At 44.1% G+C, this 26954-nt stretch overlaps 6 pseudogenes; 5 read left to right on the top strand and 1 right to left on the bottom strand.

The window, feature by feature from the left end:
* Positions 1-2037: 2037 nt before the first annotated feature.
* Positions 2038-2193, top strand: LOC149514869 (5.8S ribosomal RNA; annotated as a pseudogene).
* Positions 2194-2421: 228 nt separating this feature from the next.
* LOC149514868 (25S ribosomal RNA) lies at positions 2422-5739 on the top strand (annotated as a pseudogene).
* LOC149514864 (uncharacterized) lies at positions 4672-23946 on the bottom strand (annotated as a pseudogene).
* LOC149514867 (18S ribosomal RNA) lies at positions 17792-19609 on the top strand (annotated as a pseudogene).
* LOC149514866 (5.8S ribosomal RNA) lies at positions 19900-20063 on the top strand (annotated as a pseudogene).
* Positions 20292-23635, top strand: LOC149514865 (25S ribosomal RNA; annotated as a pseudogene).
* Positions 23947-26954: the final 3008 nt, after the last annotated feature.

Below are 26954 nucleotides of genomic sequence, written 5' to 3'. Positions count from 1 at the left end.
AATTTAAATAATATTTTTGCTTGTAATAAAATTTATTTCCTTTAAGTAGTTATTATTATTACATTTTTTATTTATATTTTTTTAAGTCTTTATTTTATTTCAGTTTCATTTTTAATTCTATTTATTTATTTATTTTTTAAAAAATTATTACCAGTAATAATATAAAATAACAATAATAATAAAAAAAACATCAAAATCAACATCAAAATTAAAAATCAAAATCAAAATGGAAAATAAAAAGAGAAAGAAAAGGAAAAACCTACGAAATGGGTCGAGTTGTTGTGCGAATCCTACGTGGGTCGAGTTCGGTCAAGACGTCCAAAACAACGTCGTTTTGAAGAGCCTATAAAATGCCTGTTTTTTATTTTTTTCCTTATTTTCTCCTTTCCCCTTTCTCTCTCTACTCAGAGCTCCTCTCTCTAAAAAACCTAGCCCCTATGCTGGCCGTCATGGAGCCCAGTTTTCGATCCATTGCCATCATGCATCGATGGCCAAAAACTTCAACAGCGTCAAAAAATTCAAAGATCCCCAGATTTCATGGTCGAAAATTTCAACGGTCACCAAAAAATTCAAACTTTTTCAGATTTCGGTGCTGAAAAATTCAGCGATCGCCAAAAAATTCAAACTTTTCCAATTTCTGGCAACCTACAAATTTTTTTAAAAATTTCCTCAATGATCATCTCTACTTTCTAAACACCTTTTCAAGCCCAGATTTTTCAAAAAAAATCTACAATTTCCTGGATTGAGAATTTCATTCTCAAAATTTTTTTTTTGTGTTTGTTGTTGTTTTTTTTTTATTGTGTGTATTCCCTCTTATTGTTCTTTTCTTTTGTTTGTTCCTTGCAAAGATTAGCTCTATTTATAGAGCTTTTGAGATTCAAGATCCCAGATCTTTTGGGATCTTTTTATGAAAAATTTGGTTGTCTATCCATTGATTTTTGGTCACCAGATTTCATGCTGCCATGTTAGGCAGTGTCAGGAAGAAATTTAGACCACTCTGGCAACTTGATATCGACTACCAGAGTTGAAATCAAAGATTTTTTTTTACTTTTTTTTCCTTTTGTTTAAAAGATTAATAATAATAATAATAATAAACAAAATTATATAATAATAAAAAAATAACAAAATTATATAATAATAATAAAAAAAGAAGAACAAAATTGGTGCCTACAAGGACGATTAGGGGCATTCATATTTCATAGTCAGAGGTGAAATTCATGGATTTATTAAAGATGAACAATTGCAAAAGCATTTGCCAAGGATGTTTTCATTAATCAAGAATAAAAGTTGAGGGCTCAAAGACAATCAGATACCATCATAATCTTGACCATTAATGATGCCAACCAGGGATCAATGGATGTTACTTTTAGGACTCCGTCAACACCTTATGAGAAATCAAAGTCTTTGGGTTTCAGGTGAGTATGGTCTCAAGGCTGAAACTTAAAGGAATTGATAGAAGGGCATAACCAAAAGTGGAGCTTACAGCTTAATTTGACTTAACACGAGAAAACTTACTAAGTTCAGACATAGTAAGGATTCATAGACTTAAAGCTCATTCTTGATTCTATGGGTGATGGTGCATGGCTAATCTTAGTTGGTGAAGTGATTTATCTAGTTAATTTCATTAATGAATGAGAGCTCAGCCTACGATGTCATAAAAAGTCCACTAAACCTTATCATTTAGAGGAAGGAGAAGTCATAAAAAGGTTTTCATAGGTAAACCTACGAAAGGATCATTGTTGAAACCCACTTAACAAAGGACCCGCAAATGTTTTAACAAAACACCGAGAGGGTAAAGATGCTTCTGTGCCCTAAGCCTCATGCCTCTTCTGGCCTTAGACATGCATGACAGTCACTTCATTCTGGCTCCCGAGTAAGTGAAACAATTGGTATCATCACCCAGGGCTAAATAACAAACCCCCAACATAAATCCCACCAAGAAACCAGAATGAAAAAGAGTTTGTGTGCTATCACCATCCCATTTGTAATGCATGCACAGGTGGCACCATGACTCTTTTTGTCATGAAAAACCAAAATGAGTCTTGACAATGGATATCTTATCTCTCACATCGATGAAGAATGCAACGAAATGTGATACTTGGCATGAATTGCAAAATCCTATGAACCTTTAATTCTTTGAATGCAAGTTGCACCTTTAGCCATTATGCCAAAGGCATGCCTGCCTAGCTATCATGCATCATCACCCTTTCTAACCTCTTATCCATCGAGCTCTTAGTAAGAGGGTAAAAGATGGCCTCCAATGATCTCATCTATTATGGTTAGCCCAAAAATAAGTCCCTGGCAATCAAAGCCCTGTGATTATCAGTGCTAAAGCTCCTAGTGTGAATCATCTCCGGTGACATGCACTTATCCAACTGAACCCATTGGACCCTCCACATCACTCAGTCGATGCTCACATCATGACCCTAGGTCAGGTAGGATTACCTATTGAGTTTAAGCATATGAATAAGCAAAGGAAAAGAAACTTACCAAGATTTTCCTAGTAATAATGAGCCAACCAAAAGAAGCCCAGCTTCAGAATCGAGAACCTTTGGAGTCCAAATTGTAGTTTGGTGAAACATCTTCAGTGATGGATTAGGCCTAAGTCCCATAGAAAAAGGGTGTTAGAGAGGGTGAGAGTCCTATTATGCTTGGATCCTATCATACCATGAGACTCTATCTATGAGTCAGGTTGTAAATTTCATCCAAGGCTGAATACGAGTGAGAGACCAATAGTGAAGAAGTATTACGAGGGAAAGATGAAAAGGATTTTGAAAAAAGAATCAAAGAGTGCTTGAAATTATTGAAAGGAAAATGGATGGGGGACGATGATGTAACCCAATTAGATGTGGAATGGTGAGAGCCAGTCTATTGATTGGCTTAGGACATGGACTAACATATGTTGCAGTGGCTACCTAACCCTGGGCTCTCGATATGCCCATGGAGACATTGTCGCTATGATCATGGAATGCAACACATATCATTTCAACATGCCTTGACACTCGTGTGCTCCTAGCATCAGCCTACAAGCTCCCTATCTAGCTTGTTTTAAAACGTAGCCCAAAAAGTGTGACGTGTGCAAGTTAACATGCTAGATAACCTATTAGGTGTAAGGAAGTTGGTTGGCAAGATCCCTCATAGGTGTACCACCGACCGACCTTAAACTTTTGAGAAAAGTTCGAGTGTGATCTTACCTGTTGAGGTGAGCTATGCTTGAGTGGGGCTAAGATATGGGAAACTCTAGTGGAAGCCCATAATGATATTGATGTGTAAATCATTCATCTAACTTGGGTATAGGGGTGAAAGACTAATTGAACCATCTAGTAGCTAGTTCCCTCTAAAGTTTCCTTTAGGATAGATGGAGCCTTTAGCGAGTTCTATTAGGTAAAGCCATGGTTAGAGGCATTGGGGCACAATGCCCTCAACCTATTCTCAAACATAAATAAGTAGGATGATGTAGCTACTTCATTGAGATGCTTCATGGAATTGAGACCTCCAAGTGGGCCATTTTTGGTAAGTAGACCTGGCGACATAGGATGAACTAAAAGTTGGGTTACAGTGGCTAATTATGTGCTACCCTAGAACCCTCAAAGGTGTTGGTCGATTAAGACAGTAAGACAGTGATCATAGAAGTCAAAATCCTCTAAAGAGTGTGTAACAACCCACTTATCAAATCAACTAGCCTCGAATATAAATGGCACTTAAGCATGTGACCTATACTAGATCATCGAGGCAAGGGTGAAGCTCTAATGAGTAGGAGGGTATGATGGTTGTTGCAAAACTCAGTACGCAAGCTTGTGCAAAGAGACTGTCAGTGCAGATCTTGGTGGTAGTAGCAAATATTCAAATGAGAACTTTGAAGGCCAAAGAAGAGAAAGAATTCATGTGAACAACACTTGCACATAGGTTAATCGATCCTTAAAGATGGGTCCAACATAAGCTTTGAAAGGAAATTGAGTTAAAATTCCTAGACTAGGACACAATGGCTAACAGCAGCATTAGGGATTCCAAAAACATCGATGGGGGCTTCAAGAAGAGTTATCTTTTCTATTTAATGACCTGCCCACCCTAGAAACAACTCAATTGGAGGTAGGTTCCATTGGCTAAAAGAGTAACACATGTCACATTATGTCCTGTTTGCCCTAGCAGCCCTTGAAAATATGGAAGAGTGAGTGCTATTCATGCCCAGTTGTACTCATAATTGCATGGGTTTCCAAATTGAACAAGCTCTAGTCGATGAAACAATGTAGGTAAGGGAAGTCAGCAAAATGGATCGCTAACCTTGGAAAAATGATTGGCTTTGAGGGTTGGGCATAAAGGTCATAGTCTTGAACCTTTTGGCTACCAATGCACTACTCAAGTTGCCCTCACAGTAAGAGCAATTCGATCCATGTAGGCTGAGGGATGGACTAGGAATGGCTCCCTTGGGGGCCTTCCCCATGTGATGAATAGTCAACTCAAAACTGGTATAGACTAGGGGAATTTGACTATTTAATTAAAACAAAGCATTGTGATGGTCCCTAGGGATGCTCACTCAATGTGATTTTTGCCCAGTGCTCTAAATGTCAAAGTGAAGAATTTAAACCAATCATAGGTAAATAGTGGGAGTAATATAACTCTTTTGAGGTAGCCAAATGCCTCTACATCTAATTAGTGACACACATGAGTGGATTAACAAGATTCCCATTGTCCCTGTTGACTATCCAACAAAACCATAACCAAGGGAATAGGCTTAGCATAACCAACAGGAAAGAAGACCTAATTGAGCTTGACTCTAGTCTAACTTTGTGAAATAACTTGAGAGGTGTAGGATAAGTGGGAGCCCTCTGATGAAATTGAAATACCATTTCTATTAATGTTATTTTACTTATTTCATGGATCGAGGTGGGGCACAACCCTTTTTTTGGACATAAGGCTAGCCTCGGTCGGTCAATCTAGGCAGAAGACATTGTCATGTGGGGAGTTTGCTGGGGTAGCACATCTATTAAATGATAACACAGGTGTTCTATGATAATCTCAACGAGAACAAGAATCTCATGTGGAATAAAAGGGAAAAGGCTAATTTCATTCTAATTTCCAATACAAATATGAACCATGAAAACATGGCCTATCGATCTTTTAGACTTTCAAAAATTGAAGCTAGTGGCATTAGAAAAGTTACCATAGGGATAATTAGCTTGTGGCAACGAAGTATGCATTAGCGACATTGCTTTTTGATCTTTCGATGTTAGCTCTTGCCATCATTGTGAAGCAGAATTCTTTAAGTGTTGGATTGTTCACCCACCAATATGAAATGTGAGCTATGTTTAGACTATTGTGAGATACATTAGTTTTACCTTATTGATAGCAATGTTGCAATAGTAATTCAACCTAGAATGAGAAGAACTGTTGATTCGCATAATTGGTCATCGTGCTTAGTTAAAAAGCTAGGGGTAAGAAGCTGTCATGCGCTGGATTATGATTGAATGCCTCTAAGTCAAAATCTAGGCTAGAAGTGATGCATGTGCCCATCATCCAATTGCCGACCTACAGCATGGATGTATGGCCCCCAAGGGCATGTGTCATAGGTGCAGCCCCTGCTACGGACAAGCTATGTAAGCCTCATTGGAGCTCAATTCCTACTGAGCCACGAGTAGAATCCTTGCAGATGACTTAAATATGCAATGGGGTATTGTAAGTGACAGAGTAACCTTGCTGCTATAATCCATTGAGATTCAATCCTTTGTCGCTTCGATTCATCCCTCCCCCCACACACTCATCAAAGTCCTCTCACTTTATTTTTTTACACTACATCCCTCTGGGTTGCAGATGAATAATGTTCTCCATTGCAACTGATTTAGTCAGGTGATGAAATCCTTTCTTCGTGCTTCTAAGTAAATGAGGATCAAATGCCCTTGGTATTTGTTATAGGGCTGGGCTGGCCCTTAGTGAGGCCACTTGCCTCAAACTCTATCAGCACACATTGTCCCTTAGTGTAAGTTCTTACCTTGAACACCATCAATAGCATCCAGCCTTTGGTTGGTGTGGGCTATCGCATCCAACACCATCGATAGATGCAAGACAATTGTTACCTCAGGCACCATCAGTAGATGTTGGCCCTTTGGTATGGGATGTTGCCTAGGACACCATTACAAGATGCTAGCACTTGGCACAGGTACTTACCTCTACCACCATCTATGTAAGTGGGCCCTTGGTGTAGGTTGTTACCTTGAACACCTTTTTGGTAGATGTTGGCACTTGACGTGGCATGTGTACCATAAACCCCCCATCCAAGACATTTCTTTGCCTCTCGATTGCTATTGGCACTAAATGATGCTCGATGCATATGTCATAAGCTCTAGTTTTAAGCCAAACTCTATGCGGCCTTAGACAGGGAATTGACTCCATTTGCCTGAGTCAGCATACAAAATTCAAGTGCTTAGCATAATTCTAGCTCATCAAAGATTGTGTTATAGTATTGGGCCTTCTAGAAACCCATATATACTGCTCCTCCTATGACTATATTCAAGCATGCTCACACCTAGGTTTGGCCATGTTCTCACACCTCGATCATCAGTGCTTGCACTTGGTTCTGACTATGTGTTAGTGCATCATTCACCAATGCATGCACCTAGGCCTGGCTCAATCATACTAAACCTAGACACCATGCCTGAGCTTCTAGAGTCTTGATGACTATCGATACCACTAGTCTAGGCTAGTTCCTCATGATCTAGCCCTCTAGTAAGCTTTAAGTCCTGGTCCCCCTGGCTATTGACCTTGTCTCACTAGAGCTAGAATTGCTCCTCGACTTAGAAAGAACCCCTAGACTAGTACTAGCTTGTAGACTGTGACACATGCACATGCTTTGACCACCATCGAGACATGTTAGCCTTTGGACTCAACACATGCTTTGACCACTATCAACACATGTTGGCCTTTTGTGTGGGTAATTCCCTCAAATACCATTGGCACATGTTGGGCCATGCATCATGTGTGGGTATCCTAGCATCGGCCATGCACCATGCACACCATAACTAGGTAATAGGTGGATTCAAGCACATATTTATATTTCGACCATGCCAATGCCATTTTAATGGCTTGCAAATTTATATAAGTGCTCACTAGTGCTTGCACATAGGCTTGGCTCAATTTTACTAAACATAAACACTATGCTTAAGCCTCAGAGTCTTGATTACTACCAATACCACTATTCTAGGCTAGTTCCCTATGACCTAGGCCTCCAATAGGCCTCAAGGCTTAGTCCCCTTAGTTGTTAGACCCTATCCTACTAGAACTATAATTGTACCTTGTCTTGAAAAGAACCCCTAAACCTGACTATCTTGTAGACTAGACATATGCACATGCCTCGACCCCCATTGGGACATGTTAGCTCTTGGTCTTAGCACATGCTTCAACCATTGGCCTTTTGTATGGGTAGTTCCTTCAAATACCATTAGCACATGTTGGGCCATGCATCATGTATGGGTATCCTAGCATCGGCCATGCACCATGCACACCATAACCAGGTAATAGGTGGATTCAATCACATCTTTATATTTCGACCATGCCAATGCCATTTTGATGGCTTGCAAATTCATATAAGTGCTCACTAGTGCCTGCACATAGGCCTGGCTCAATTCTGCTGAACATAAACACTGTGCTTAAGCCTCAGAGTCTTGATTACTACTAATACCACTATTCTAGGCTAGTTCCTTATGACCTAGGCCTCCAATAGGCCTCAAGGCTTAGTGCCCCTAGTTGTTAGACCCTATCCTACTAGAACTATAACTACACCTTGTCTTGAAAAAAACCCCTACACCTGACTATCTTGCAGACCAGACATATGCACATGCCTCAACCCTCATTGGGACATGTTAGCCTTTGGTCTTAGCACATGCTTCAACCATTGGCCTTTTATATGGGTAGTTCCCTCAAACACCATTGGCACATGTTGGGCCATGCATCATGTGCGGTTATCCTAGCATCGGCCATGCACCATGCACACCACAACCAGGTAATAGGTGGATTCAGGCACATCTTTATATTTCGGCCATGCCAATGCCATTTTAATGGCTTGCAAATTCATATAAGTGCTCACTAGTGTCTGCACATAGGCCAAGCTCAATTCTGCTGAACATAAACACTGTGTTTAAGCCTCAGAGTCTTGATTACTACCAATGCCACTATTCTAGGCTAGTTCCCTATGACCTAGGCCTCTAATAGGCCTCAAGGCTCAGTCCCCCTAGTTGTTAGACCCTATCCTACTAGAACTATAACTACACCTTGCCTTGAAGAAAACCCTTACACTTGACTATCTTGCAGACTAGACATATGCACATGCCTCGACCATCATTGGGATATGTTAGCCTTTGGTCTTAGCACATGCTTCAACCACCATCGGCACATGCTAGGCCATGCACCATGCGTATGTATCATGGGCCTAGGCCATGCACCATGTGCACCACGATCAAGCAGTAGGTGGATTTAGGCACATCTTATTTCTGTAAAGGCAATGCCATTTTTATGGCTTGTAAAATCATATAAGCGCTCTCCAATGCCTGTGCTTGGGATTGTCTCAATTTTACCAAACATGAACACCATGTCCTAGCCTCTAGAGTCTTGATTATTACCCATACCATTATTCTAGGCTAGTTCCCCATGACCTGGGCCTCTAGTAGGCCTCAAGAGCAAGTCCTTGTGGCTGCTCAACCCTATCTTGCTGGAACTAGAATTGTCCCTCAACTTAAAGAGAACCCTTAGGCTTAGACTAGTTTGCGGACCATTACACATGCACATGCCTTGACCACCATCGAGACATGTTAGGCCTTGGTTTTAGCACATGCTTTAACCATCATCAGTACATGCTGGCCCTTTGTGTGGTAGTTCCTTTGAACACCATCAGCACATGCTAGGTCATGCTATCTTGGGCTCGAGCCATGAACCATGGGAACCACAATTGAGTGGTAGGTGGGTTCAAGCAATTTGTACATTTTTGCTAAGCCAATGCCATTTTTATAGCTTTTAAATTAATATATGTGCTTACCAACACTCGCACTTGGTCCTAGCTCAATTTTGCCAAACTTGAAAACCATGCATGAGCCTTTGGAGTCTTGATCACTACTCATACCACCATTCTAGGCTAGTTCCCCATGACCTAGGCCTCTAGTACACCTCAAGGCTTGGTCCCCTTAGTTGTTAGACCCTATCTCGCCAAAACTGGAATTACTCATTGACTTAAAAAGAACCCATGGGCTTGGGCCAGCTTGTAGATCATGACACATGTGCATGCCTCGACCACCATCATCACCCAATTACCCTTAGTGCATATGTCATGGTCTGTAAGCTAGTCTAGACCTAGGGGTTTTTTCCAAGTTGAGTAGCAGTACAAGTTCTAATGGGATAGAGTCTGATAGCTTACAAGACCAGGCCATAAGGTGTGTTAAAGGTTCAAGTCACATGGAACTAGCCTAGAACAATGGGACGAGTACTGATCGAGACTCTAGAGGCTTAGAAAAGGGGATAAGGTTAGACAGGATTAAGCTAAGCCCAGGGACGGGCACTAGTGAACAATGGGTGGGCACCTAGTTAAACCCAAGCAGAAGTACTAATGATCGAGGTGAGGGTGCATGGTCAGGCCCAAGTCTTGGTAGCATGAACACAGTCCTAGAAGGATTATATTTAGGGGCTTCTAAAAGGCCTGGTGCTTAGAATGATTTTAGCAAGTCAAAGATTGTGCAATAGCACCAAATCCTTCAAAATTAAGGATTGTAATCTCTAGAGTTTAAGAATGTATTTTAGGCTCTGATTATAAGGGGGACTTAGCTATAAAGAGAGAGTCCCCCATCTTTATTACGTACACATTAGAACCATTGAGTAATAACATCCATACTCTTGCCTTAAACTTTCTGTTGTTCTTTTAGCCTTTTTTCAAACACTTATTATGCCTTTTTGTTTTGTAATGTACTAGGCAACCAACCCCATAGTCTAGAGTGATCGTGTATTGTTTCTTATGTTAGACTGATCTGAGATGTAGAAGAGTTTATTCCCCTATTATGGAGCTATGCGATCTTGAAGCTTGAGTCTCAGCCTATGACAAGTTGTATCAAAGTCTAATTTAGGGGAGCTAGAAGTAGGTAGCAGAACCAAATACCAGGGGGTATCAAAGCCTGGATCAAACTAAAGGTGGTGACTAGAGCCTTGGTTCAAAGTGTGCAACAGATCCCTACTCATGACATGAGGACCCAGAGTTGTCGTAACAGCTAAAGTTAGTGTGAAGAGCCAAAGTTAGCATTGGTGCAAGTTGGGGGACTTGTATGCGGGCATCCTAGTGTGGTGTGTAAGCACTGTGGTAAGTTGTGCAAGCATGTTTTGGGCTATAGCATGTTTAGGGAAAACCAGATAAGAGGCTAAAGAAAGATGCTTGAAGAGTGCCCACCTACAGACAAGTAGGGGAAAACTTTAGAAAGATATGTTCCAACAAGCACTTGATTAGCAAAGTGTGGGAGGCTATTTTACAAATAATAGATTGGTTCAGAGATGTTGATGAATAAGGCACTAGAGAAGTTCATGCAATGTAATAAGGCATTAGAGTCCATGGTGACAACCTTGTGAGAAGAGCTAGCTAGGCTCAAGGTTGACCATGCTACATTACGAGCTACTATGGTTGCTAATGCAAGCTTATGACCGAAAGTAAAGGTGCCTAAGCATTTTATTAATAGACTAATCCATGGGTCAAGGTCAAGCTATAATGAAAAGCCATTCAAGAGTTAAGTCAGGCTAGAATTGCTATAGAATCATTAACTCAGGTTGAGTGCACCAAGTTTCCAAAGCCAAAAAAAAAGGGAGAGTGAGGGAGACACCGATTGTAATTCTTTAAGAGAGGAAAAGGCTATGAGGAAGCCTAGATTTAGCAAGATTGACAAACTATCGACAAAGGCATAAGGCCCATGAGTTGCTATTTTTATGCCAATCCACATTGGGTTAGGGAGTGCCTCAAGCTTTCAACCATCAAATGGGAAGAGAGGTTGTCCAAAGGCAAAGTGGCAATGGTAAACAACCCTAGAAAGGGCCCAACAAGGAGCAACTAGGTGCTAGTCGAGACTACTAAGGGATTGGGACCTCTCAAAAAGATGATAAAGGGAAACCAATGGCAACAGAGTGCCACAGTATGAGTTCCACAGTACAACCAAATTTCTCACAAGAGAGGGTGCCATAGATAACTCAAAAAAAGCATCAAATGTGTCAACAATATGGGTTAAAAGGACCAACACCTACACCTAGGCCTGGCTCAATTTTGCTAGACCTAAACACTATCCCAGAGCCTTTAGAGTCTTGATCACTACCCATACCACAATTCTATGCTAGTTCCCCATGACCTGGGCCTCTAACAGGCCTCAAGGCCTAGTCCCTCTAGTTGTTAGACCTAGTACCACTAGAACTACAACTGTTCCTTGACTCGAAGAGAACCCTTGGGCCTAGACACCCCCCCGGCCCCCCTCCCAATCGTCGGAACCCCAATGCCGCCAGTCAGGTTTTCCGGCGGTACTCCGACGATGCTTCGGCGATGCTCCGACGATGCTGTCTTGAGTGAAAAAAATGTGGCACCAGCACATGCTAGAGCCAAGCATGTGCACCGTGGCTCAAAATCGAACTTCGGCCAAGGCCTTGACCATCAATGGCACATGATGACGCATGGTGATGGCACATGCATCGACCATCATCGGCATAGGCTGCCCTTTGGTACGGGCACTTGCCTCGACCGCCATCGGCACAAGCTGGGCCCTGGTGTGGGTTGTTGCCTCGATCACCATCGGCACATGCTGAGCCTTGGTACGAGCGGTTGCCTCGAGCACCATCGATAGACCCTGGGCCCTGGTGCGTCGGTTGCCCCGATACCCATCGTCATACACTGGGCCCTGGAGCGGGCAGTTGCCTCGATCACCATCGGCACAAGCTGGGCCCTGGTGCGGGCGCTTGCCTCGACCACTATCGGCACACGCTGGGCCCTGGGGCGGGCGGTTGCCTCGACCACCATCGGCACACGCTGGGCCCTGGTGCGGGCGGTTGCCTCGATCACCATCGGCACACGCTGGGCCCTGGTGCGGGTGATTGCCCCCAGCACCATCGGCACACGCTGGGCCCTGGTGCGGGCGTTTGCCTCGACCACCATCGGCACACGCTCGGCCCTGGTGAGGGCGCTTGGCTCGACCACCATCGACACACGCTGGGCCCTGGTGCAGTCGGTTGCCTCGAGCACCATCGACACACGCTGGGCTCTGGTGCGGGCGGTTGCCTCGAGCACCATCGGCACACGCTGGGCCCTGGTGCGGGCGGTTGCCTCGACCACCATCGGCACACGCTGGGCCCTAGTGCGGGCGGTTGCCTCGATCACCATCGGCACACGCTGGGCCCTGGTGCGACAGGTTGCCTCGAGCACCATCGGCACACGCTCGGCCCTGGTGCGGGCGGTTGCCTCGAGCACCATCGACACACGTTGGGCCCTGGTGCGGTCGGTTGCCTCGAGCACCATTGGCACACGCTGGGCCTTGGTGCGGACGGTTGCCTCGAGCACCATCGACACACGCTGGGCCCTGGTGCGGGCGCTTGCCTCGACCACCATCGACACACGCTGGGCCCTGGTGCGACAGGTTGCCTCGAGCACCATCGGCACACGCTGGGCCCTGGTGCGGTCGGTTGCCTCGACCACCATCGACACACGCTGGGCCCTGGTACGGGCGGTTGCCTCGACCACCATCGGCACACGCTCGACCTTGGTGCTGCCGCTTGCCCCCAGCACCATCGGCACACGCTGGGCCCTTGTGCGGACGCTTGCCCCCAGCACCATCGGCACACGCAGGGCCCTGGTGCGGGCGGTTGCACCGAACACCATCGGCACAAGTCGGCCCTTGGTGCGGGCTCTTGGCTCGACCACCATCAGCACACGCTGGGCCCTGGTGCGGGCGGTTGCCTCGAACACCATCGGCACACGCTGGGCCCTGGTGCGGCCGGTTGCCTCGACCACCATCGACACATGCTGGGCCTTGGTGCGGGCGCTTGCCCCCAGCACCATCGGCACACGCTGGGCCTTGGTGCGGGCACTTGCCCCGACCACCATCGGCACACGCTGGGCCCTGGTACGGGCGGTTGCCTCAACCACCATCGGCACACGTTGGGCCCTGGTGCGGGCGGTTGCCTCGAACACCATCGGCACAAGCTGACCCTTAGTGCGGGCTCTTTCCTCGAGCACCATCGGCACACGCTGGGCCCTGGTGCGGTCGGTTGCCTCGAGCACCATCGGCGCACCATCGGCACACGCTGGGCCCTGGTACGGGCGGTTGCCTCGAGCACCATCGGCACACGTTGGCCCTTGGTGCGGGCTCTTGCCTCGACCACCATCAGCAGAAGATGGCCCCTACGTCGAACACCATCGACACATGCCTGGCCTTGGTGTAGGCACATGCCTCAAGCTGGTACGGGCGGTTGCCTCGACCACCATCGGCTCGCGTTGGCCCTTGTTGTGGGCACATGCCTCGACCACCATCGGCACGCGCCGGCCCTTGGTGCGGGCACATGCCTCGACCACCATCGGCACCTGCGCACCCTCGGTGTGGGATTTGCTTGTTTGGAAAAAGTGTCCCCGTTTCAGACATTTTAACGTCTACTGGTAGCATATCTGTAAAATCTCTAATGTTCTTTAGGGGGTGGTGGTCCGGCACCCCCTCTCCCCCCTCACGGGGGGAGTAGGTGTGCGCGATGGGCCTCCCATTGCGTGCACCCCGGCCAACGTCCCTCGAGTGAAATACAGGGCGTGCATGCCTTTCGGCAATTTTTGTCCGGCGACTGGTTGCTCCGGTGACCGACAGACGCCCATGGCCTCGATCAGTTGGCTTGCATGCGAAAAAAGAGAACCGAGCTCCAACCCGTTCACGCGGCGGATGCTGCCCTAGACCCCAGACCAAGTCCCTGAATCGGGCAACGGCTCCCTGGGGTGGTACGAGCAGAAGCTACGGTTGCGGGCTTGGCCCGGCCAAGTCTCTCGGTATTTGACGATCTTGCGGTCCTTTCTCGTCAGCCACAAAAATGCCTTGGCCTCGACGAGGCCGTGCACGCAGCCGATGCTGCCCGAGACCCCAGGAACAAGTCCCTGAATCGAGCAACGTCCCCCTGGGGTGGTGTCAGCGGAGTTCGCGCGTGCGGTCTCGGCCAGGCCAAGCATTGGTGGTATCGCACCGTTGTTGCCTGTCGGATGGCAGGGGCAGTCTCGTGGCCCTTGCTCATGTTATTCTCATACCAAGCGGTTGTGGCGTGGCCTCACACGTCGTTTCCTTCGCTCGCTCGTCGAGTAATCGATCGGGTGGGTTGTGGACCGGCACGCGTGGATGCTGCCACTTGTACGCAATGGGCATATGAGTGGTGCTATGGTTGTGCGTGTTGGCAGGCTCCGTGCTCGATGCATCGAACTGTCGACCCGTCATCCTCTTCAATCTCCCCTCGTGCGGTCGTCGTACCCCGGGGGCACGATCAGGATCCTGTGCTGCATACCTGAATCGATGGAAACCGGATGTCTTGCCATCCCTCATCCGTCTCGTGTGCCGAGGGGCCACGGGTCGGACGTCAATCGTGGCCGGTGTCCCAAGCGTGCCACCCAATCTTCTGTGGCCGTATTGGTGCACCGGCGTTCGATCGTGCTCTCGAATGCGGAACGTTTAGCGGGCGCGGGCTCTCGGTCCCCATTCGTCCGATGCTATGCATTTCACGTGCTCGACACGCACGACGCTTGCGCTCCGCGTCGGGCTCTCTCTGCCGCTCGGTCGGTGCGTCGAGGCCCACGCGGTGCCAACGTCCCGAAGGAATGCTACCTGGTTGATCCTGCCAGTAGTCATATGCTTGTCTCAAAGATTAAGCCATGCATGTGTAAGTATGAACTAATTCAGACTGTGAAACTGCGAATGGCTCATTAAATCAGTTATAGTTTGTTTGATGGTATCTAGTACTCGGATAACCGTAGTAATTCTAGAGCTAATACGTGCAACAAACCCCGACTTCTGGAAGGGATGCACATGCTTTAATCACCATTAACATAAAATGACCCTCAGTGCATGCATATGCCTCAACCATTATCGAGACTTATTAGCCTTTTGTCTTGGCACATATTTCAATCAGCATTGGCATAAGTTGGCCTTTGTGCAAGTAGTCCCTCAAACACCATTAGCACATGCTGGGACATGTATTACATGCGAGTATCCTAGGCTTAGGCCATACACCATGTACACTATAATTGAGCAGTAAGTGGGTTCAAGCACATTTTTGTATTTTTGCCATGCCAATGCCATTTTTATGGCTTGTAAATTCATTTAATGGTTGCCTAAGCTTTCATGTTAAGTTTCATGGTAAGATGATTTGTTTTCTATTTTTCATGATGTTTGGAATTTTTTACAGTTTAAGATTTTTTGAAATTTTTTTAAAAGGAGTTTTGGCCCTAAATTCTGTACATGATGCTTGTATTTTTGTTGGCATTCACAAAAAAGTTAGCTGAAAATTTGAAATGTAGTAGATTTTGTGGCCATTTGGAAAATGCATCCCCATTTTAGACACTTGAATGGCTACTGCCTATGAACTTGTAAAAGCTCTTATGCTATTTAAGGAGGTATGAGTTGTTAAGGTTCCTTGGGGGATAGGGGAGCAATATAAGGGCCAAGGACTAGTACCCATCACACATCATGTGCACACACCCCTGGCCTTCCACCCTCAATCGTCATAACCCTTAATGCCATCGATCAGGTTCTCTGATGATGCTTCAAAGATTGTGCCTTAGGTAAAAACACATGCTCGAGTTAGCATGTGTACTGTGGCCTAGAATTAAACTTTAGCCAAGGCCTTGACCATCAACGGCACATGTTGGCACATGGTGTGGGCATATGCCTTGACTATCATCGACACAAGCTGCATTTGGTATGAGCACTTGCATTAACCACCATCGTCACAAACTGGCCTTTGGTATGGGCACTTGCCTCGACCACCATTGGCACATGCTAGCCCTTGGTGTGAGCACATGTCAACCCTTGGTGCAAGCATATGCCTCGATTAGCATTGGCACAATTTGGACCTAATGCGAGCACATGCCTTAATTAGCATCGATAGAAGATGGCCCTTAGTATAGGCAGTTGCCTCGAACACCATCAGCACATATTGGCCCTTACTACTATCACTTGCCTCAAACATCATTAGCACATGCTAGGCCTTGGTGAGGGCACATACCTTGACCACCATCGGCACAAATAGACCCTTGGTGCAGGTTATGCCTGTTTGAAAAAAGTGCCCCCATTTTAAACCCCTTAATGTTTACTACCAGTACATCTATAAAATCTCTCATGTTCTTTAAGTGTTCATGATGAGCCTGTCATTATGTACATTCACGGTAACATCCTTAGAGCAAAATCTAGGCCATGCATGCCTTTCTACCATGTTGTTTGATGACTGGTTGCTTTGTTGACTCATAGGCACCCATGGCCTTGACTGGTTGGCATGAATACGTAAAAAGGGCTTAGCTATGCCAAGCTCAAGCCCATGCTTACAGTTGATGCTACCCCAAACCCTAAACCAAGCCTTGAATTAGGTAATGGCACTTTGGGTTGGTGCAAGTAGAAGCTACAGTTGCAGGCTTGGTCTAGCCTAGTCTATCGAGTATTTGGCAATATCATGGTCTTTCTTCATCGACCATAAAAATGCCTAGGCCTAATAGAGCTCGTGCCTGCAACTGATGCTGGCCAAGGCCCTAGGAACAAATTTTTTAATCAGCCAATGTCTTCTTTGGATGGTGACAATAGAGTTTGTATGTACAATCCTGGTCAGACTAAGTATTGGGGGTATATGCCATTGTTGCCTATTAGATGGCAGAGGTAGTCCCATGGACATTGCTTGTGTTTCTCCCATGCCAAGCAATTATGGCATGGCCTTGTACGTTGTTTCATCTACTCACTCATCGAATAATTGATTGGGTGGGTTATAAACTAGCGTGCGTAGATGCTACCACTTGTAGTAATAGGCATAAGAGTGGTGCTATGATTGTGCATGTTAGTAAGCTCTGAGCTTGATGCATCAAACTGTTCACCTATCATCCATTTCAATCTACCCCTATGTGGTCATCATACCTTGGGGGTGTAATTAGGATCCTATGCCACATGTCAAAATCAATGGAAATCGAATATCTTGTCATCCCTCATCAATCTTATGTCCTTAAGGGCTACGAGTCAGTCCTCAACCATTCCTCATGACCCAATTATGCCATTGTTGCCTATTGGATAGTAGGGGTAGTCTTATGGACGTTGCTTGTGTTTTTCCTATGCCAACCAGATGTGGCATGGCCTCGTACATTGTTTCATCTGCTTGCTCATCAAATAATTGATTGGGTGGGTTATAGACCAGTGTGTGTGGATGCTACCTTGTAGTAATAGGCATAGGAGTGGTGCTATGGTTGTGCATGTTGGCAGGCTCCAAGCTTGATGCATCAAACTATTGACCCATCATCCATTTCAATCTACCCCTATGTGGTCATCATACCTTGGAGATACAATTAGGATCCTATGTCGCATATCGAATTAATGGAAACTAGATGTCTTGCCATCCCTCATCAATCTTATGTCCTTAGAGGCTACAAGTCAAAACTCAATCATGCCTCATGACCCAATTATGCCACCCAAACTGCCATGGCTACATTGGTGCACTGGTGTTCGATAATGCTCTTAGATGTGGAGCATTTTGTGGGTGTGGGCTCTTGACCTTGCTCATCTAATGCTATGCATTTTATTTGCTTAACATGCAAGATGTTTGTGCACCATGTTGGCTCTCTTCGCTGCTTAGTTGGTGCATTGAGGCCTATGTGGTGTTATAAACTAATTGAGATAATGAAACTGTAAATGACTTATTAAATTAGTTATAGTTTATTTAATGGTATCTACTACTCAGATAACCATAGTAATACTAGAGCTAATACATGCAGAAACCCCAACTTCTAAAAGGGATGCATTTATTAGATAAAAGGTCGACACGAGCTTTGCTCGTTGTTTTAATGATTCATGATAACTTCATGGATTGCATGGCCTTTGTGCTATGCTAGCAACACATCATTCAAATTTTTGCCTATGATGTTTCGATGCTAGGATTGTGGTCTATTATGGTGGTGATGAGTGATGGAGAGTTAAGGTTCGATTCTGGAGAGGGAGCCTGAGAAATAGCTACCACATCCAAGAAAGGCAGTAGGAGCAAAAATTACCCAATCTTGACACAGGGAGTTAGTGACAATAAATAACAATATTGAGCTTTATGAGTCTAGCAATTAGAATTAGTAAAATCTAAATCCCTTAGCAAGGATCCATTAGAGGGCAAGTTTGGTGCCAGTAGCCATAGTAATTCTAGCTCCAATAGCACAAATTTAAGTTGTTACAGTTAAAAAGCTCATAGTTAGAGCTAGGGTTAAGTCATCTGGTCTACCTTACAATAAGCATCGGTTTACTTGTCCCTACTACTAGGATGTGCCCTTAGCCTTAACTGGCTGGGTCATTCCTCTGACATTGCTATTTTAAAGAAATTAGAGTGCTTAAAGTAGGCCCTTACTTGTATGCATTAGCATGAAATAACATCATAGGTTTTAGTCCTATTGCATTGGCCTTCGAGATCAGAGTAATGATTAACAGAGACAATCAGGGACATTTGTATTTTATAGTCAAAGGTGAAATTCTTAGATTTATAAGAGACAAACAACTACAAAAGCATTTACCAAGGATATTTTTATTAATCAAGAATGAAAGTTGAGGGCTAAAACATGATCAGATACCATCCTAGTCTCTACTATAAATGAAGCCAACCAGGGCTAAATGGATGTTACTTTTAGGACTCTATTGGTACCTTATGAGAAATCAAAGTCTTTGGGTTTTAGGGAGAATATGGTCGTAAGGCTAAAACTTAAAAGAATTGATAGAAGGGCACCATTAGGAGTGGAGCCTATAGCTTAATTTCAGTCAACACAGAAAAACTAACCCGGTCTACATATAGTAAGGATTGACAGATTGAGAGCTTTTTATTGATTCTATGAGTGGTGGTGCATGGCCGTTCTTAGTTGGTGAAGTGATTTGTCTAGTTAATTTTGTTAATGAACAAGATCTCGACCTACTAACTAGCTACGTGGAGGTGATTCTTTGTGGCTAGCTTCTTAGAGGGACTATGGTCATTTAGGCCAAGAAAGTTTGAGGGAATAATAGGGCTATGACACCCATAGATGTTTTGGGCTGCTCATACATTACACTGATGTATTAAACAAGTCTATAGCCTTAGTTGATAGGCTCGAGTAATCTTTGAAATTTCATCATGATGGGGATAGATCATTGCAATTATTAGTCTTCAATGAGAAATTCCTAGTAAGCGTGAGTCTTTAGCTCATGTTGACTATGTTCTTGCCTTTGTAGACACCACCTATTACTCTTACCGATTGAATGGTCTAGTGAAGAGTTTGGATCATAGTGATGTGGATGCTTCGTTGCTAGAGAAGTTGTAATAAGTCCATTGAACCTTATCATTTAGAGGAAGGAAAAGTTGTAACAAGGTTTTCATAGGTGAAACTATAAAAGGATCATTGTTGAAACCTACTTATCGAATGACCTGCAAATGCATTAATGAAACACCAAGGGATGAGGGTGCCTTTATGCCCTAACCCTTTTTTAGCCTCATGCATGTGTAGCGGTTGATTCATTTTACCTTCTAAGTGGGTGACATGATTGGTATCATTGCCTGTGGCTGAATAATGAACCCCTGACATGAATCACACCAAGGAACCCTAATGAAAGAAAGCATGTGTACCATTACCATCCCATTTACGATGTGTGTGAGGGCAACATCATGACTTTTTCTATCGTGAAAAACCAAAATGACTATTTACAATAGATATCTTGGCTCTTTCTATCATGAATCAATGAAAAATGTAGCAAAATGGGATACTTGGTGTGAATTACAAAATCCCATGAATCATTGAATCTTTGAATGCAAGTTGCTTCCCATTCCATTAGGCCAAGGGCACGTCTACCTAGGTGCCATGCATTGTTGCCCTTCTACCCCTTGCCCATTGGGCTTTTGGTGAAGGGGTAAAAGATGGCCTCCCATGATCTCATTGATTATGGTTGGCCCAAAAGTGAGTCTTTGGCAATGATAGCACCAACCATTAGTGGTAAAGCTCTCGATGTGCCTCATCTCCTATGACATGCACTCATTGTCTATCTAGACCCCATCAGGCCCCTTGCATCGCTCGGTCAATGCTTGCATCACCACCTTAGGTTAGGTAAGATTACCCATTGAGTTTAAGCATATCAATAAGTGGTGGAAAAGAAACTTACCAAGATTTCCCTAGTAATGGCAAGCAAACTAGGAAGAGCCTAGCTTGAGAATCGAGCACCCCTGTATTCGAATTACAGTCTAGAGAGGCATCTTTAGTGGCGGACCAGGCCTAAGTCCCCTGGAAAGGGGCACCAAAAAAGGTAAGAGCCTTATTGTGCCTAGACCCTGTCCTACAATGACGTGCAGTCTGTGAGTCAGGTTATTTGGGAATGCAACCCAAATTGAGTAGTAAATTCTATCCAATGCTAAATACAGGTAATGACCGATAGCAAAAAAGTACCACAAAGGAAAGGTGAAAAGGTTTTTGAAAAGAGATTCAAATAGTGCTTGAAATTGTTATAAGGGAAGTAAATGGGGGTTGGCTATGCACTTTGGTCAGACATGGAATGGTGATAGTCAGTTTGTAGATTAACTCGAAGCATGGACTGATGCAGGTCATGGTGGCGGCCTAAGCCTAGGCTTTTGATATGCCTATGGAGATGTCATTTTTGTAATTATGGAATGCAACACAAGTTATCTTAGTGTGCCTTAGCACTCACATGCTCCCGACATTGGCCAGTAGGCTCCCCATCCAACCTATCTTGAAACATGAACTAAGGAGTTTGACATGTGTGCAAGTCAACAAGCTAGAAAACCCATAAGGTGCAAGGAAGCTAATTGGTGAGATCCCTCATGAGTGTACCACTGACTGACCTTGATTTTCTAAGAAGGGTTTGAGTGTAAGCATGCCTATTGGGATTGAAAAGATAGTTAATTATGCTCAAGAGGGTAAAGCTAGAGGAAACTCTGATGGAGGCCTACAGTGATATTAACATGCAAATCATTTGTCTGACTTAAGTTTAGGGGTGAAACACTAATCGAACCATCTAGTAGCTAGTTCCCTCTGAAGTTTGCCTCAAGATAGTAGAAGCCCTTAGCAAGTTCTATCGGGTTAAGCCACTAATTAGAGGCATCAAGGGTGCAATGTTTTCAACCTACTCTCAAACTTTAAATAGGTAGGATGGTATAGCTACTTCATTGAGCCATGCCATAAAATCGAGAGCTCTAAGTGGGCCATTTTTGGTAAGCAAAACTGGCAATAAGGGATGAACTGGAAGCTAAGTTATGGTGACCAACTGCATGCTAACCTAGAACCCATAAAGGGTGTTGATCGATTAAGATAGTAAGATGGGGGTCATGAAAGTTAAAATCCACTGAGTGTGTAACAACTTACCTATCGAATTAACTAGCTTAAAAAATGGATGGCATTTAAACGTATGACCTATATGCAACTATCAAGGTAAGGGAAAAGGCCAAGCCCCAATGAGTAGAAGGGCATGGTGGTCACTACAAAGCCTGGGGCATGAGCCCCATGGAGTAGCTTTGGTGCAGATCTTGGTGGTAGTAGCAAATACTCAAATGAGAACGTTAGATGTTAAAAAGGGGAAAGGTTCCATGTGAATTGCACTTGCACATGGGTTTGTCGATCCTAAGAGATGGGGGAAGCCTATCCGTTAGTGTGTCCAATGTGAGCTTTAAAAGGGAATTAAGTTAAAATTTTTGAACCAGGATACATAGGCTGACAGTAATATTAGGTAGTCTAGAGTTGTTGGAGGGGGCCTTGGGAAGAGTTGACTTTTCTATTTATGGCCTGCCCACCCTAAAAATGGCTCAGCCAGAGGTAGGGTCCAGTAATCAAAAAAGCATCACAAGTCACATGGTGTTTGGTGTACCCTCAACAACCCTTGAAAATCTGGAAGACTGAGTGCTCTCCATGCCCGGTCATATTCATAATCACATCACTCTCCAAAGAGAAAGTCAGCAAAATGGATCCATAACCTCAAGAAATGGATTGGCTTTAAAGGCCAGGCATGGGGTCTTAATCCCAAACTCATTGGCTGTCGATGCACTACTTGAGCTGCTCTCATGGCAACAGTGGGTCGTTTTGTGCTGATTAAGGATGGACTTTGAAAGGCTTCCTTGAAGGCTTTCCCTGGTTAATGAATAGTCGACTTAGAATTGATACAGATAAGGGGAATCTAACTATTTAATTAAAACAAAGTATTACAATGGTCTCTACGAATACTCATGTAATGTGATTTTTGCCCAGTGCTCTATATGTCAAAGTGAAGAACTCAACTAATTGAGGGTAAATGACAGGACTAACTATGACTCTCTTATGGTAGCCAAATGCCTTGTCATCTAATTAGTGAGCACATGAATGGATTAACACAATTCCATTGTTCCTATCTACTATCCAATGAAACCACAATCAAAGGAATGGGCTTGGCAGAATCAACAGGGAAAAAAGACTCTATTAACCTTGACTCTAGTCCAACCTTTTGAAATGAATTGAGAGGTGTTATATAAGTGGGAACCCTAAGTCAAAATTGAAATACCACAATTTTTAACATTATTTTACTTATTCCATGAATCAGAGGCAGGGCAAAACCCCTTCTATTTAGCTTAAAGCCAACCTTGATCGATCGATTAGGGTAAAAGACATTATCAGGTGGGGAGTTTGGCTAGGGTAGCACATCTGTTAAAAGATAATGCAGGTGTCCTAAGATGAGCTCAATGAGAATAGAAATCCCATATGGAACAAAAGGATAAAAGCTCATTTGATTTTGATTTCCAGTAGGAATAAACTATGAAAGCATGGCCTGTTAATCTTGTAAACCTTCAGAATTTGAAGCTAGAGGTGTCAAAAAAGTTATTAAAAAGATAACTGGCTTATGATAGACAAGTGTTCATAGTGATGTTGCTTTTTGATCCTTCAATGTTGGCTCTTCTTATCATTGTGAAGCAAAATTCACCAAGTGTTAGATTGTTCACCCACCAATAAGGAATGTGACCTAGGTTTACACCATCATGAGATAGGTTAGTGTTACCATGCTAATGGTAGCATCAAAATAATAATTCAACCTAATACGAGAGGAATCATTGATTTGCACATTTACTTATCCCACTTGGTTGAAAAGCTAGTGGTATGAAGCTACCTTGCACTTGATTATGATTGAATACCTCTACATTAGAATCTAGGTTAGAAGTGACACATGCATCCGTCTCTCAACTATCAACCAGTAGTAGAGGCCTATGTCTTGAAGAGCACATGTCATAGGTGTAGCACCCCGTAGCAAACAAGCCATATGGGCCTCCTTGGAGCTCAATTCCCATCGAGTGGTGGGAAAAATCCTTTGTAGATGACTTAAATACATGATAGGGTATTGTAAGTGGCAGAGTGACCTTGTTGCCATGATCCATTGAGATTCAACCTTTTTGTTGCTTGATTCACCCCTCCCCCCACCATAGCCACTGAAGTCCTCTCACTTTATTTTTTTTTTCACCACACCTCACTAGGTTTGGGGATGAATGGTGTTCTCCATTGCAATTGATTTAGTCGGGTGATGATGTCCCTTCTTTAAGCATACAAGTAAATAATAATTAAATGCTCTTGGTATTTGTTACAGTGATGGGATCACTTTTGGTATAAGAACTTACCTCAAACTCTATTGGCACATGCTGGCCCTAATGCAGGTTGTTACCTTGAGCACCATCGATAGCATTTGGCCCTTGGTTGGTGTAGGCAATTGCATCCAACACCATCTACAGATGCTAGCCCCTTAGTGTGAGATGTTACCTTGGACACCAAACCTAGATGTTGGCACTTGCCTTGACCATCATTGATATAAGTGGGCCCTTGTTATGGGTTGTTGCCTTAAACACCTCTTTGGTAAATGCTGACACTTGGTGTAGCATGCGTACCATGAACCTCCCACCCAAGGCACTTGTTTGCCCCTCGATTACCATTGACTCTAAATGATGCTCAGCGTATAGGTTATATAGGCTCCAATCTCAAGCCAAACTCCATGCAGATTGACCCCATCTACCTAAGTTAACCTACAAAACTCAAGTACTCAGCATAATTCTAGCTTGTCAAAGATTGTGTTACTGTGTTAGGCCTTCTGAAGCCCTCAAATATGGTCCTCCTAGGACTGTGTTCAAGTGGGCCCATACCTAGGTATGACCATGCACCCCCACGTAGGCCTGACCATGCACTCACACCTTGGTCATCAATACTCGCACTTGGTTCTGACTATGTGCCTACGCATCGCTCATCAATGCCTGCACCTGCGCATGGCTTAATTTTGCCAAATTTGAACACTGTGTATAAGCCTTTGGAGTCTTGGTCACTGTTCATACCACGTTTTATGCTAGTTCCTCGTGACCTAGGCCTCCTATAGGCCTTAAGGCTTGGTCCCCCTGATTGTTGTACCTTGTCTCGCTAGAACTCGAACTACTCCTTGACTTGGAGAGAACTTTTGGGCTAGGACCAGCTTGTAGATTGTGACACATGCATATAACTCAACCACCATCGAGATAAGTTGGCCCTTAGTCTTAGTGCATGCTTCAACCATCAACGGCAAATGTTGCCTTTTTGTGTAGGTAGTTCCCTCAAACACCATTGCAACATGCTGGGCTGTGCACTATGCAAAGGTATCCTATGCTCGGGCTATGCACCATGTGCACCACTATCGGGCAGTAGGTAGGGTCAAGCACATCTTCAAATTTCTACTATCCTAATGGCATTTTTATGGCTCATAAATTCATATAAGCACTCACCAATGCCCACACTAAGGCCAAGCTCAATTTTACCGAACATAAACACTATGCTTGAGCCTCTAGAGTCTTGATCACTACCCATACCACTGTTCTGGGTTGGTTCCCTATGACTTGTGCCTCCAATAGGCCTCAAGGTTTAATCCCCCTAATTGTCAAAACCTATCCCACTAGAACTAGAACTGTTCCATGACTTAGAAAAAATCTTTAGGCCTGGACCAGCTTGCAGACCGTGACACATGCACATGCCTCATCCACCATTGGGACATGTTAGCCATTGGTCTCGATGCATGTTTTGACCACCACTAGCACACGTTAGGTCACACACCACATGAGAGTATCCTGACCCAAGCCATGCACCTTTTGTACCATAATCAAGTAGTAGGTGGGTTCAAGCACATCTTCATATTTCTACCATGCCAATGCCATTTTTATGGCTTGTAAATTCATATAAGCACTCATTAGCAACCACACTTAGGCCTGGCTCAATTTTTCCAAACATGGACACTATGCCTAAGCCTCTAGAGTCTTGAACACTACCTATACCATTATTTTATACTAGTTCCTTGTGACTTGGGCCTCATTAAGCCTCAAGGCCTGGTCTCCATGGCTATTAGACCCTATCCCATAAGAATAAGGATTGCTCCTCTACTCAAAAAGAACCTTTGGACCTAGACTACCTTGCAAACCATGACACATGCACATTCCTCAACCACCATCAACATCAAATGACCCTTGATGCATGTGTCATAGATCATGCAAAAGTTCAAGACCAAGAGGGTTATGTGACGAGACTTGCTTATGATGATATGGGTAATGAACTAGGAAGGATTGAAACAGAGGCTGTAAAGGCACTTACTTTACCAAAGTGTGTGGGTCAAGCCAAGGCCAGTGTGTAGGAGTGCACTCAAGGTAAGTTGCATAGTGATAGGGATGAAGGCTATTCATTGGAAGTTTTAGAAAGCCCTAAGATGTGGCACAAGCATTCTGGCATAGAAAGGCCTAGAACCACCTGGAGATAGGCTAGGCTTGCAAGCATGGAAACTTTTAGATCAACCTAGAGATAGGCCAAATGGGTGGGCATGAAAGGGCTAGAGAAGCTTGGAAGCAAGAGAGGTGTAAGGGCACTGAAGGTTTCAGAAGGATTAGGCACATGCACAATGATGGACATTATAGAACCTAGATGAGGAAGCCTCTAGAAAGCTCTAGTTACAAGTAGAGTGGCATCAAATGGAGAAGGCTTTGGAACTAGCTAGGCATGAGCACTTAAGGGAAGTGCCTAAACTTTTCCAAACCAAAGGGCACAACAGGGAAACTAAAACTAGTAGACCTCTAGAAAGGCCTTAGCCAACCTTATTAGAGCCTGGGCACCCTATAACTGTCTAGAAGGCCTTTAATGGACATACACTTGGATTCAATCTAACCATAAATGCCAAGGGGGCTCAAGTATAAATAGACGAGTCTCCCCCTGATTTGTACATAAGCCATAATCAAGTGACAATAAGAGAAGCAAGAGTATAAAGCATTAAGGACTTAGGCCTTAAGAGCCTTTGTAGAGAACACATAAGGACTGTGTTCCAAGAGTAAGTGTACATACCCCATCAAGTAAATAAACTACTCTTGCCTTAACCATTTCCTTCCTAGCTTTTTCCTAAACTCCTAGGAGGTTTGTCGAGTTTCAATACAAGTGCATAGCACAAAGAGTCAATTAAGGGCTGACTTAGGCATACGGACGATAGTTTCCTACCTAAGGTCGCACAGTAGCTAGGTATGTAGATGGTAGTTTCCTGGGCTATGCACCATGCAATCCAAGATCAGTTAGTAGGTAGGTTCAGGCACATCTTTATATTTTTGCCATGCCAATGCCATTTTTATGGCTTGTAAATTCATATAATGGTCTTCTAAGCCTTCATGGGATGTTTCATGGCAAGATGAACCATTTTTTATTTTTCATGATTTTTAAAATTTTTTATGGTTTAGGATTTTTTAAAATT

This window comes from Durio zibethinus, chromosome 15 (genome assembly GCF_047325235.1).
Source record: "Durio zibethinus cultivar Kanyao isolate XHJ-2024 chromosome 15, ASM4732523v1, whole genome shotgun sequence".
NCBI classification, from domain to species: domain Eukaryota; kingdom Viridiplantae; phylum Streptophyta; class Magnoliopsida; order Malvales; family Malvaceae; genus Durio; species Durio zibethinus.
The sequence above is the reverse complement of the archived record's forward strand: the minus strand, read 5'-3'. Positions and strand labels throughout refer to the sequence as shown.